Source organism: Numenius arquata, chromosome 16 (genome assembly GCF_964106895.1).
Source record: "Numenius arquata chromosome 16, bNumArq3.hap1.1, whole genome shotgun sequence".
NCBI classification, from domain to species: domain Eukaryota; kingdom Metazoa; phylum Chordata; class Aves; order Charadriiformes; family Scolopacidae; genus Numenius; species Numenius arquata.
Window position 1 is genome coordinate 12022491 of NC_133591.1, and position 10319 is coordinate 12032809.

The following is a 10319-nucleotide window of genomic DNA, read 5'->3' on the forward strand; positions in this document are numbered from 1 at the left end:
AAGGGAGCTGAGAGTACTCTGCTACAACAATAGCGTATGTGTGCACAGAAACCCTGACAGTAACATTTAGAGGACCCGTTTACTCAGGGAAAGGAGGTAGGTGGGACATTAAGTTGCTATTGTAGGAGAGAATGAGGGATTCCTGAAGAGGAAAATGTTGGAATCACAGCAACACATACACAGCCTGTTTGGGGGCACACATGTGCCCTAGGCATTGGAGGGGGAGCTGAGAGGTTTGGAAAGGTGGCATATGAGGCATTTGTGCAGAGGAGTGGTGTGGCTTATGGAGTGAATCCCTGTATGAGAGCGCAAAAATCTTCAGAGGAACGGCTATAGATAGTGAACTGCCCTCAAGAAATGAGAAATAGAGGGCAGGCCAGCCATCTCGCACTGAGCAGCTATGCTGAGAGAGCGGCTGAGAGCAAGGGAGCCAAGTTAGCAAATGGGAAAGGTTGTTTCAAACCATGTGGGCTGGTTCTGGCCGATGTACGACTTGCTGAAAACCAGAGAAACTGGTTGGTAACTCGGGCGGGCTAGAGTGGAGCCCAGGGCTGGACAGAGCTCCAAGCAGAGCCAGACAAGCAGCTAACTGTGAACTTGGTCCCTGCAGAGCAGCTGAGACTGCCTGCCTGGCTGCTCCTCGTGATGCTGGTGCCGAAGTGGGGCATCTCGGGGGCTATTGGGCAGTCTCTGAGCGTGAAAGTACTGTCCAGAGGCAGGTAGCCTCTGGAAGTTGATGTATGACAAATTTCTAGTTCTTTTTACCTCTTTTTGCTTATGTACTTGCATGACAATGTTAAAAGATGAGAGAGATCCTCAGAGGAAAGAATAGTGAAATGATACTGGACTCACTGAGGATTTGTAAGAAGGGGGGGACAAGAGCCCATGGTTGTATTTGAGGCAGGTAGAGCACGCAGGACTCGGCTTTAAGTACAACTAACTCAAAATTCTGAGTGAAAAACATGTCTTAATACAAGTTTTAAGTACTGCTCTATTTTCTCAATTTGATAGCCTTTTTTCTTCTTCTCCTCTTAGTGCTGAGTGTTCAAGCCCACAAGGCAATAACTTAACAAGACTGCTAGTATTTCCAAGTTCTGTTTCTTTAAGAAGTTCATAAAACTTGTCACAATACCCCAGTAAAGCTCTTTCTGCAGCGCTATCTAATCCAAAGTAGTTTGTATCAGATTTATGTTCTGGCAGCTCTGTGATAAACTTGGACTCTACCACGTTACAAACACAAAAGATTACTTAAAGTTGTTGTTATTGAATTTGAAGGACTCTTTTGTTTCATGGAGTCCTGTACCCCGCCCCCCGTTCCCCCACCGTACCAGGGTTGTGGTCTCCATTGGCTCTGCACCTCATACACTTACAAACTTAGGCAGCCTGGAATGAAGACCTTTCCACCAGTGACAATTTAGTATTTTGGTAGATTTAACCTGTTCTTTGTGTTAAAATTAACATATAAAAAGAAAAAGAAAAAAACCAAAACAAAAAAAAAACCCCAAAACCAACCCTAAAACACAGTAGAAGTTTATAAAGCATTGGAGAATTCAGTGAGGTCTGGTATTTTGACCAAAGGGTCCTTCAGATGTAAATGTTAAGTTTCTCCTCTCTCACGTAAGGCCTGTTAAACCTGATGTCTCACTTTATAAGGCTCCTCTGAAACCCTGGATCAACCTCATGAAATTCCTAGAAAAAGACAATTATGCAGAAAATTATCGGACTCTTGATTCCCCTGGTGTGAGCCCTTGCAAACTTGAGCCTGAAAACATAAAAGACTGAAACTATGATGTCAGTCACACCCTTGACACAGATTATAGGTGTAACCAGAGGAGGAATTCATCACAATCTCTCTGATCTGAAATCAAGCAGAACTCAGGAAACAGCTGCCAAATACCCAAGGCCAGAGACCTCTCATCTTGGGGCCAGTTCTTGCGTTAGTTGGGGCTCTAAAGCTTATTATATCCCCAGTTTATGGAAAGAGTAAAGATTACTGACATCCATTGTAGAAGTTGGAATGTTTTATTTGATTTTTTGTTAAAATGAATCTACACTTGGCTGAAGTAGGTTTTTTTGACTTACTCTGGGAGAAAGAGACGTTTACTATCTCCACGCTTCCAAGTGAGAAGTTCACCTTATAACATTAGGTGTACCCTTGGGTTTGCAACTAACAGTGACTATCATCATTAGTAGTACAATGGTCTGTACTGTCTAACTGCCCCTGGAGCAAAAGATCAGTTTAATCATTAACGAATTCATCTTTAAATTACTTGTCTTGAAAATGTTATATATTACTTGTGTGGGACCATTCAACCTGGTCTCTATGTTGTTTCTGTACTCATGACCATCACCATCTATTTTGTGTGTGCGTTGTCTGGTTCTGCTGACATTTGTAAACCATTCACTGAATTTTTCATGTTTTCTTCTAATGTTATATCCTAAATATGCGAGACTCCAGCTAAGTGGGATTCTGGTGGAAGGTCACTCTGCATTGCTCCAAGATCTGTCAGATGTCCAGGCGTGCAAAGGCAGCAGCTGAACAGGGACAGGCAGAGGACACAGTGAACTTCTTGCCTGGCTTCTTGTTTCCAGCCCCATGCTCTGTACTGTTGTGTTCTGCTGTGAGAATCCTTCAATTCTTCTTCCCTTTGGGTCTTTAATGCTACCAGATGGAAATCCAGCTCAACTTTCAAAAAAACTGAATAATTTATTAAGAACAAAATTGTTGGGTCTGAGAGCTGGTTCCTTCTCTCCCTTTCTCCTTTTCTCTCTGCAAACTGCCTTTCAGAGGCAAAGTTTCTAATTACAGGTCAGGGAAGCAGGTTTAATCACACAGCAGAGCCCTTGATGCAGCATTAGAGAGTGTTATTTATACACCTGAATTAATAGGGATGCAGCATTTCAGCTGAGAAGAATAAGGTGGTTTTCAATTTCACTCTTTTTATGTGAAACAAACCACATCAGATTCACTGGGCTTTTTTGACCTAAATTATTAGGATTCTGAGTAACTAACAAGTAACTGCTGTGCAGAGCTAGAGCAAAAAGAAGCAAGAATAGACAGAGAACTGCACACGTAGCAGGGGCACAACAGAAGCAGGATGTATCGGAAAAAAACAGGAGGAAGCCATTGGGAAAACCAAACAGGGTAAAAACACAAATATGCAGCTGTCTATCCCAAGGAAGGCTTTTGAAGAGTTGTAGCATCCACAGAAACAGAAGGCTGCAGTGTGTTGGCATGCACCCAGATACCTCAAAATATTGTTTTTTTAAGGCCAAGAATAGGAGAGGTGGAGATGAAATGTGAAGTGTGTGAGGAGTCCCTTGTACTCTGTGCTGCAGGGAATGGGATTCCTGCACTGTCAGCACTTAGAGTCACCATCAGCGTTTGCTGGAGGTATTGGTTCTGTAGCACTGAAAGGAAGTGGGGTGTCCTGGACAGGATTGTTCCTGCAGTATTGTGAGCTCCAATGTGTCTTATTTACAGCAGTGCAGAGATGAATTTTCTCTGCAATTTTGGATATGAAGCTCACAATCCCTGTGGACTTTCATCCAGTTTTATCTCTGTCTCTAACGTGTCGTTTGGCTTCATGTTTGTTTTTTGCTTGGCTGCTTGGAAAATCTGTGAAAATTTCTAGAAGCTTTCTGGGCTTTTTTCAGGGTTAAAAAATTGGATACCTGTGCCCATGCATCTGATTCTCTAAGCTATGGAATACACTGAGTTGACGGAGATCCTGATGCCCAGAGTCATCATAGGTTTGTGTGTCTTCCACAAGATAGATGTGTTGGGCCACGTGGTGGGAAAGGGCCCCCAACACTAGGCTACTCCTTCTTGCAGCAGTTCTCTGGGTTGTGGTTCATAGATAAGACACCTGTCCCACAGTGTGCCCAGGCAAAGCTATGAAACTCTCCTATGACCTGCCAAGTCAACATATCTGCCACGTGAAAATCCCAAAGTGACAGAGAGAGAGGGATGCTATGCTTCAAAATAGCTAAAATGCAGGTTCTGTGGATATGGAGCAAAGCAGAGCAGCCAGAATACAGGGTCTTATGGTCTGTACGTGAGATTTGGCATAGCCTTGAGCTCCTAGAAGCTGTATTTTGCTGTGAGTCGTAGATTTCTAGAAGCTGTACTCAGCAGTCTCTAAGCTAAGAGACAGATGAATGCAATGCAGTCAGTGCCTATATGATACATTACTTAAGGAAAAAAAGGTTATCTACTTTTGTAAATTTACTTTCAATCCCAAGATAATTTTTTTGTTTAGATTACCTGTACTGTGAACCTTGTTCTCAGGTATGTCTGCAAATCATTACCACAGTGCTGGAGCAGTATGTGCAGGGAATAGAAACCAATTCACCAGGTACAGAGCATCACAGTGCTGCAGCCGTTGGATCCATCAGGCTGGGTCTCCAGCAGCGTGTCAGGATCCAAAACTGGGTTGCAAGCTGGATGGAAGATCAGTTGCAGAAAAGAGGTCACAAGCTTGAAAGAGCAAGCAAAAGAGAAGTCTTCAGCAGAGAAAGATGGAAAATACTGCTCCCCAGGACGCAGCCCAGCTATGCTTCCTAGGCTTTGCATTGCCAACAGGAGGTTTCCTACCAGGCTGCAAGGGAAGAGGATGCGGGGTCTGTGTGCGCTCTCCCTGTGACATCCCTGTTATTACTGTCACATGCAGATGGCTGACAACCGCCGTGACAGAGGCAACTGAGGGTTTGGTGTTGTGCTGCACTAGACAACTTGACGGGTGTGTGATAGTCAGGCTGCCCTTCCCGTAGGAGGAGATTTAGAGGGAGCTGTTGCTTTTTGGTATGTATGTGGTTTTCTCCTCCAAAAATAGCTGTCTGTCGAAGTGGGAGGATTTCAGAGATGGGAGAGGATTAGCAGTGATGACATGGATGGTCATATTTCAGGGCAAACACCTGTAAATCAAACTAAGCCTGTAAGTAGCAACCTATTAAATCGAGTTCACCTCAGCAGCACTCACCCTGTGTCTGTTCAGGAAGGCTGGAGGCAGCTTCCCAGCCCTTGGAGCATGGCTGGTGCTACAAGCTCAGCTTTTTCCCGGCTTCTGCACCAGGGCAAATGGAGCAACTATGGATGTTTACAGCCTGACAAGACAAAACATATTAAAGAGGTGATGACATTTTATTAATACATCTTCTGCATTTCTACTTCTATCTTATCCCATTTCTGACCCTTCTTGGAGCTCTGAAATGCTTTTTCTTCTTATTTTGTTTTTTTAATGGGCGTTTTAGTAGAGAAATTCTTTTTAACACAGCAGATGAGATTAAGTCTTCCAGTGCTGCCCCTTCCGTTCAGCAGAAGAGCTGCTAGCAGGGATGTGTTGCCTGCTTTTACGGAGGTGAAGCATACAGCTGTTCTAGCATCCTCTGCCCTTTCCAATCTGCAGGCATGCAGTCAGAAATCAGGATATTAACTTGAATCCTCTGTTATTGCCACTGGCTTCTCCTCTTTCAAAAAGGGCTCTGCCATGTGGAATTTCAGAATGAACTGCTGCAAACTCCTGTTTAATGAACTTTGCATAACGAAGTGGAAAACATTTTCTATAGATACATGGTTTAACTACAAACTATTAATGATGAAGTTACTTTGTGAACAAACACTCTATACCTGTGATCTAGTGGTGCAAATGTGACAGAGTCATGGAGCTTAATCCAGTTCTCCCATCAACTTCCAGAGTGATTTCTGACATTGCAGTATTTTTGTACCTGTGTTCCACTAATCCATTATCCTGGGTTTCCAGAAAAATAGCATCAACCTCACCAATTTTTTACCATTAGAGAAAATAGGAGTCAAATCTTGTATAAGGATGCTCTTGTAAATATGTGCCCTGTGTTTTCACTAATAAGTGTTCAGAGTTCCTTCTGGCTTTGGAGTTTGGGAATTACTGGGAACAATCAGTGTGTCTCTGAGATGCTGCGTTCATCACTTCTGGATTACACTGATAGTCACTTTCCTTGTTGAAACACATCATCCTAGTTTCATTCCAGGAACTACGGGTGTTAATTTCTTAAGAAACTTTTGTTAACTGTAATGTAAGCAGTTTTGGGGCAGGGGAAGAATTGGCTGTATCAGAAAGAGGGCCCTGTTCTGCATGTACAGAACAATAAAGAGCTGGCTGTGGCAAAAGCCTGTTCCTAAATTTTCTGGAGTGCGTTTGGGAAACGCTGCACCTCTGTGGGAAAGCACGGTTGGCCTGGGTGAGTTGCTGGCTTACAGCTGCCGACAAAAAATGCAGTCTGTGCCATCGCCTGAGTAAAGAACATTTCATTTTCTAGTAGGCATAAAGAGTTGCCAGTGTCATTGAAATTTTGTAGCTCTGAATAGTTGCTGTAAATTTCATCTGGGCAATATCCCCAATTGTGTTAGATATAATTACATTCAAAGTTCTTTTTAATCATTTATTTGGAGCGTGTCCCAAGATTCAGCAGTTTTGGATTGGGACAGAAATTGAATTATTTATTATCAATTAGAGGTTGTCAGAGCCTTTGACACCACGTCGAGCTGGCATTGTTTGGTATCTGTATTAATGATCGTATAGATAAAAGCATGAAATTATTGGTTAGGAAGCTTTTATTCTAGGCTGAGGAGGCTAGTTTGCATACTTGGCTGGATGCTTCCCTACACTCACTCTCATTATGGCTCTGTTTAATCAAGTCAACGTTGCCTGTGGAATCACTTGCCCATAAATTGATGAATTGACTGTAAGAATAATTCCCCCTAGATGGAACCCAGTTGTGACTTCCCTTGCCATCCCAGCCCAGCACATTTAGACTCTTCTGCTTTGGCTATGGTCTGCTATAGACCCTGGAACAATCTTTGTCACATCTGCTCTTTTCTTACCAGAGCAATTTATTGATGGCTATTGGTGCTATGGTAATGCTGGATGCTGAGCTTTTGTTCCCCCAGGTGAGGGGATGGAGATGATAACCTCACAGGTGTTCTTGAGCTCTCTTCAGAGCTCTCTTCTGCATCCTTCTCTCATCAGTGTGGGTCTTAAAAATAATTTTTCTTATTGTGTTTTGGCGCTTTGCAAGAAACCTCAGCTTAAGAGGAAGATGACGTAACAGAAGACTGCAGAGGGTAATCCCAGATACATTGCTGCACAAAGGGGAACTGTCAGGAAATGAGAAGAAAGGAGCATGGAGAAGGTGCCACTTGCCTCCTTGAGTGGCAAAGAGTGGCTGAGGAGAAAGGATGCTCATCTGATGTTACCTCATCTCTGCATTCTCTGGATTTGGCTGTTGCCAGGGTTAGTATAGCCTTAGTGGGAGAAAGAGGGGAAAAAAGAAAACCTTCTGAGGATATACTTGCACAATTTTTTTGTAGCCCGCACTCGGAGCTGCTGGAAGGAATGTGCATTAGCCCAGTACAGAGACTGATCCAGCACGTTACAAGATGTGATTTGAACAAGGTTGTAAGAAGTTACACGCTAGATCCAGGGAGAGAGCAGGGGCTTCTCATGTGATAGATACAATAATTGAGGTTATAACTCCCTCACCATTTCTACTCCTCACTGGAGTCTGTTTCCCTCATATCAATCTTCTGTGAATTCCAGTATTGTTTCTTGACATTTATGTAAATTTCTCAGTGGGATTACTGATCTGTTAGGGGATTTCTTCTCCTGATTTTTTTTTCCTGCTCCACACGCATTTATCAAAAGCAGGGTTGTCCCGCTGTCACAAGGAAATTATCCCATACACCACTTTTCCAATTATTTCATTACAGCAAAGGAAACTGGAACTAGAGAAAGACAGAAGTTCTCATTTTACTGGGAAATGTTGAGATTTCAAAACCTTTTCCATTCCAGAATGAATCACTTTTTAAATCAAACTTTCTTACAAAATGAAACTCTGAAAACATTGTTTTGTTTTGATTAGAGCAGCTCCTCTGATTTCAGTGTCTTAAAACTGAAAAAAGTTACTTTATATAGGTTTATGCAACTTTTTATGTAATTGTATTTTTTTTTTGTTTTGAAAATATTTTCTCAACAATGTCCAGTACACTGAAAATGCCAAAATAGGCCTTTTTGACATTATTGAAATACCTCATTTATTTTTTGGAACAGAAAAATCACCATGTTTTTCAAAACAGTTGGGTTTCAACAAACATATTTTTCCTTTAGCATTCCTCCGCACACAAACACTCATTATCTAGACAAATATTTTAATACTACGTAACTCCCATTCTTTTCAAATTGGTGCCTGGATGGTAAGAAGTACCTCTTCCAGTGAGCTCATTTGGAAAAGCCGAAGCTGTATGTATCCAGCCTCTCAGGCTCAGTACTGACTTCCACAAAGGAAAGTATGCAACTGGAATTCCTGGAACAGACCTCTCTTGAAGTATGTGCTTTGTATCAAAGATGCTATTTCTCAAGGAAAAAAAAAAACAAAACCAAAAGAAAACCCAAGCCAACCAAAGCCCAGCCCGTAACAAGAAATCAACAAAAATAAAACCACTTTTGTTATAAATCAGCTTTTGTTTTGACTTGCAGAAGGTGCAATGGCCCCTTCATCCGCTCAAATCCTTCTACTTAGGGAAAGAAAAAAAGTGGAAATGGAGAATGCGGCATGTCCAGCTGGTACAAACGCGCCTCAAACCCCCTGAGCAACTTTTCTTTCTCAGTCTGGTAGTGATGTTTCTGATTCCCAACCTCCCTCCTTGGAAGCTGACAAGCAGCAGCAACTCTCAACTGAGGCAGACTTGGGAAATGACTAATTAAACAGTGATTGCAGGATTGCTTCCTGACCTGGGTATCAGACCACAAGGGTGAAGCTTCATAAAGATAGAGTGAATGCAGGAAGCAGTCCTGCATATTTCCACAATAGGGGCATTATGGAGACATGCCCTGGAGGCTGCTTGAGACCTCGCTGAATGGATCCTGATACCATCGGGGAATGGAGTACCTGCTAGTTCAAAGCGAGCCTGAATGCAGGTTTTAATCCCTTCTGACAATTGTTGAGAGGAAATGGCCTTTCCTCTGACCTTATCGTTGTAAACAACAACTAGTCATCAGGTTTGTCCTGCTAAGGGAATAGTCAAGGTCTATGCAAGGATTTTACTTCAGATTTTTTTTTTTCTTCTCTGATTACAATGGTTTAATTCTCTAGACCTGAAATGCATTCTTACCCCTTAATATACTGGCTTCGGGTACATTCTTTGTTAATTATTGAGTCCATACAGCTTGGCCTGGTTCAAATTAGCTACTCGGAGCTGTGGGCAGACATCCATGGCCAGTTTCGGTGCTCAGCCCTGTGGGTGTTTCTGTGACGGGTGTTGCGAGATGCCTTTTGGATACACCGGTATCCCCAGAACTGGGTGTGAGACAAACTGACAAACTCTTCTAGCATGACAGAGAATCACTAATAGCTGTAATGGCCAACAGGGAGGATGGGGGACATGCTGCTGGGCACCATTAGTGTGGCAGTTTTAATATGGTGGAAGGACGCATACACTTCTGGAAGTGCAGCAGTGGGTGGATTTAACTCTGTGGATTCATACGGCTTTTAGTGCTCAGACAATGCAGATGACAGAGGAAATGAGACAGTAGCTTTTGCGGCTCCTGGAGTTAGAGCCAACTGTCTGTAACCAGCAGGACAGAGTGATGATGCAGAAGAGGGCTGACCTGCTGTAGTAGCAGAATTTCAGGATGATGAAATTCACTTTCCCCCAGATCTGTGCAGGACTCTGCCATTGACAGGCCCCCAGCATTGGGAAGAGCATCGCTCTGGCCACCTGTAAGCATCCCCTTCCCAGTCGCTGCTCATCAGGTGCTAAGTGGTGTAACAGAGATCAGCTGTCACAGCCTTTCTGAAAGGGAATTTGCAGAGCTATCAGGTAGGCACTTCTGTGCCTGGTCATAGACCTTGGCAGGTTACAGGAGGTTACTGATGGCTTGGTATGAATGGCTTTTTAATTTGATTTTTTAATTCCAGTGGAGGTTATGGGTAACACTCACATGTCTGCTCTTTGGTTCCCCCACACTAAGTCAGATAGCAAGCCAGAAGAGATTTCTCCCTCGCACAGCCTGGCTGATCACTGCAAAATGAGGGGTGGGCTGCAGAAATCAGTGCGTCTGAGCTCTCTGGAAGTCACAGCTTTTTCACTGGAGCAAAGGAACTTTTCTTCCCTAGGTAAAGACAATGAATTGTAATTTTTTTCTTGTTATCCTGGCTGACCCAGCTTGACTTCTGCTTATCTAGCTTGTAAGGGTTCTTTCTACATGCTTTGATGAGAGAAATGTGGTGTATTTTCAGTAGGTTGAAGTTCACTATATGTAGGTCCGTATTTATAGTGAGAA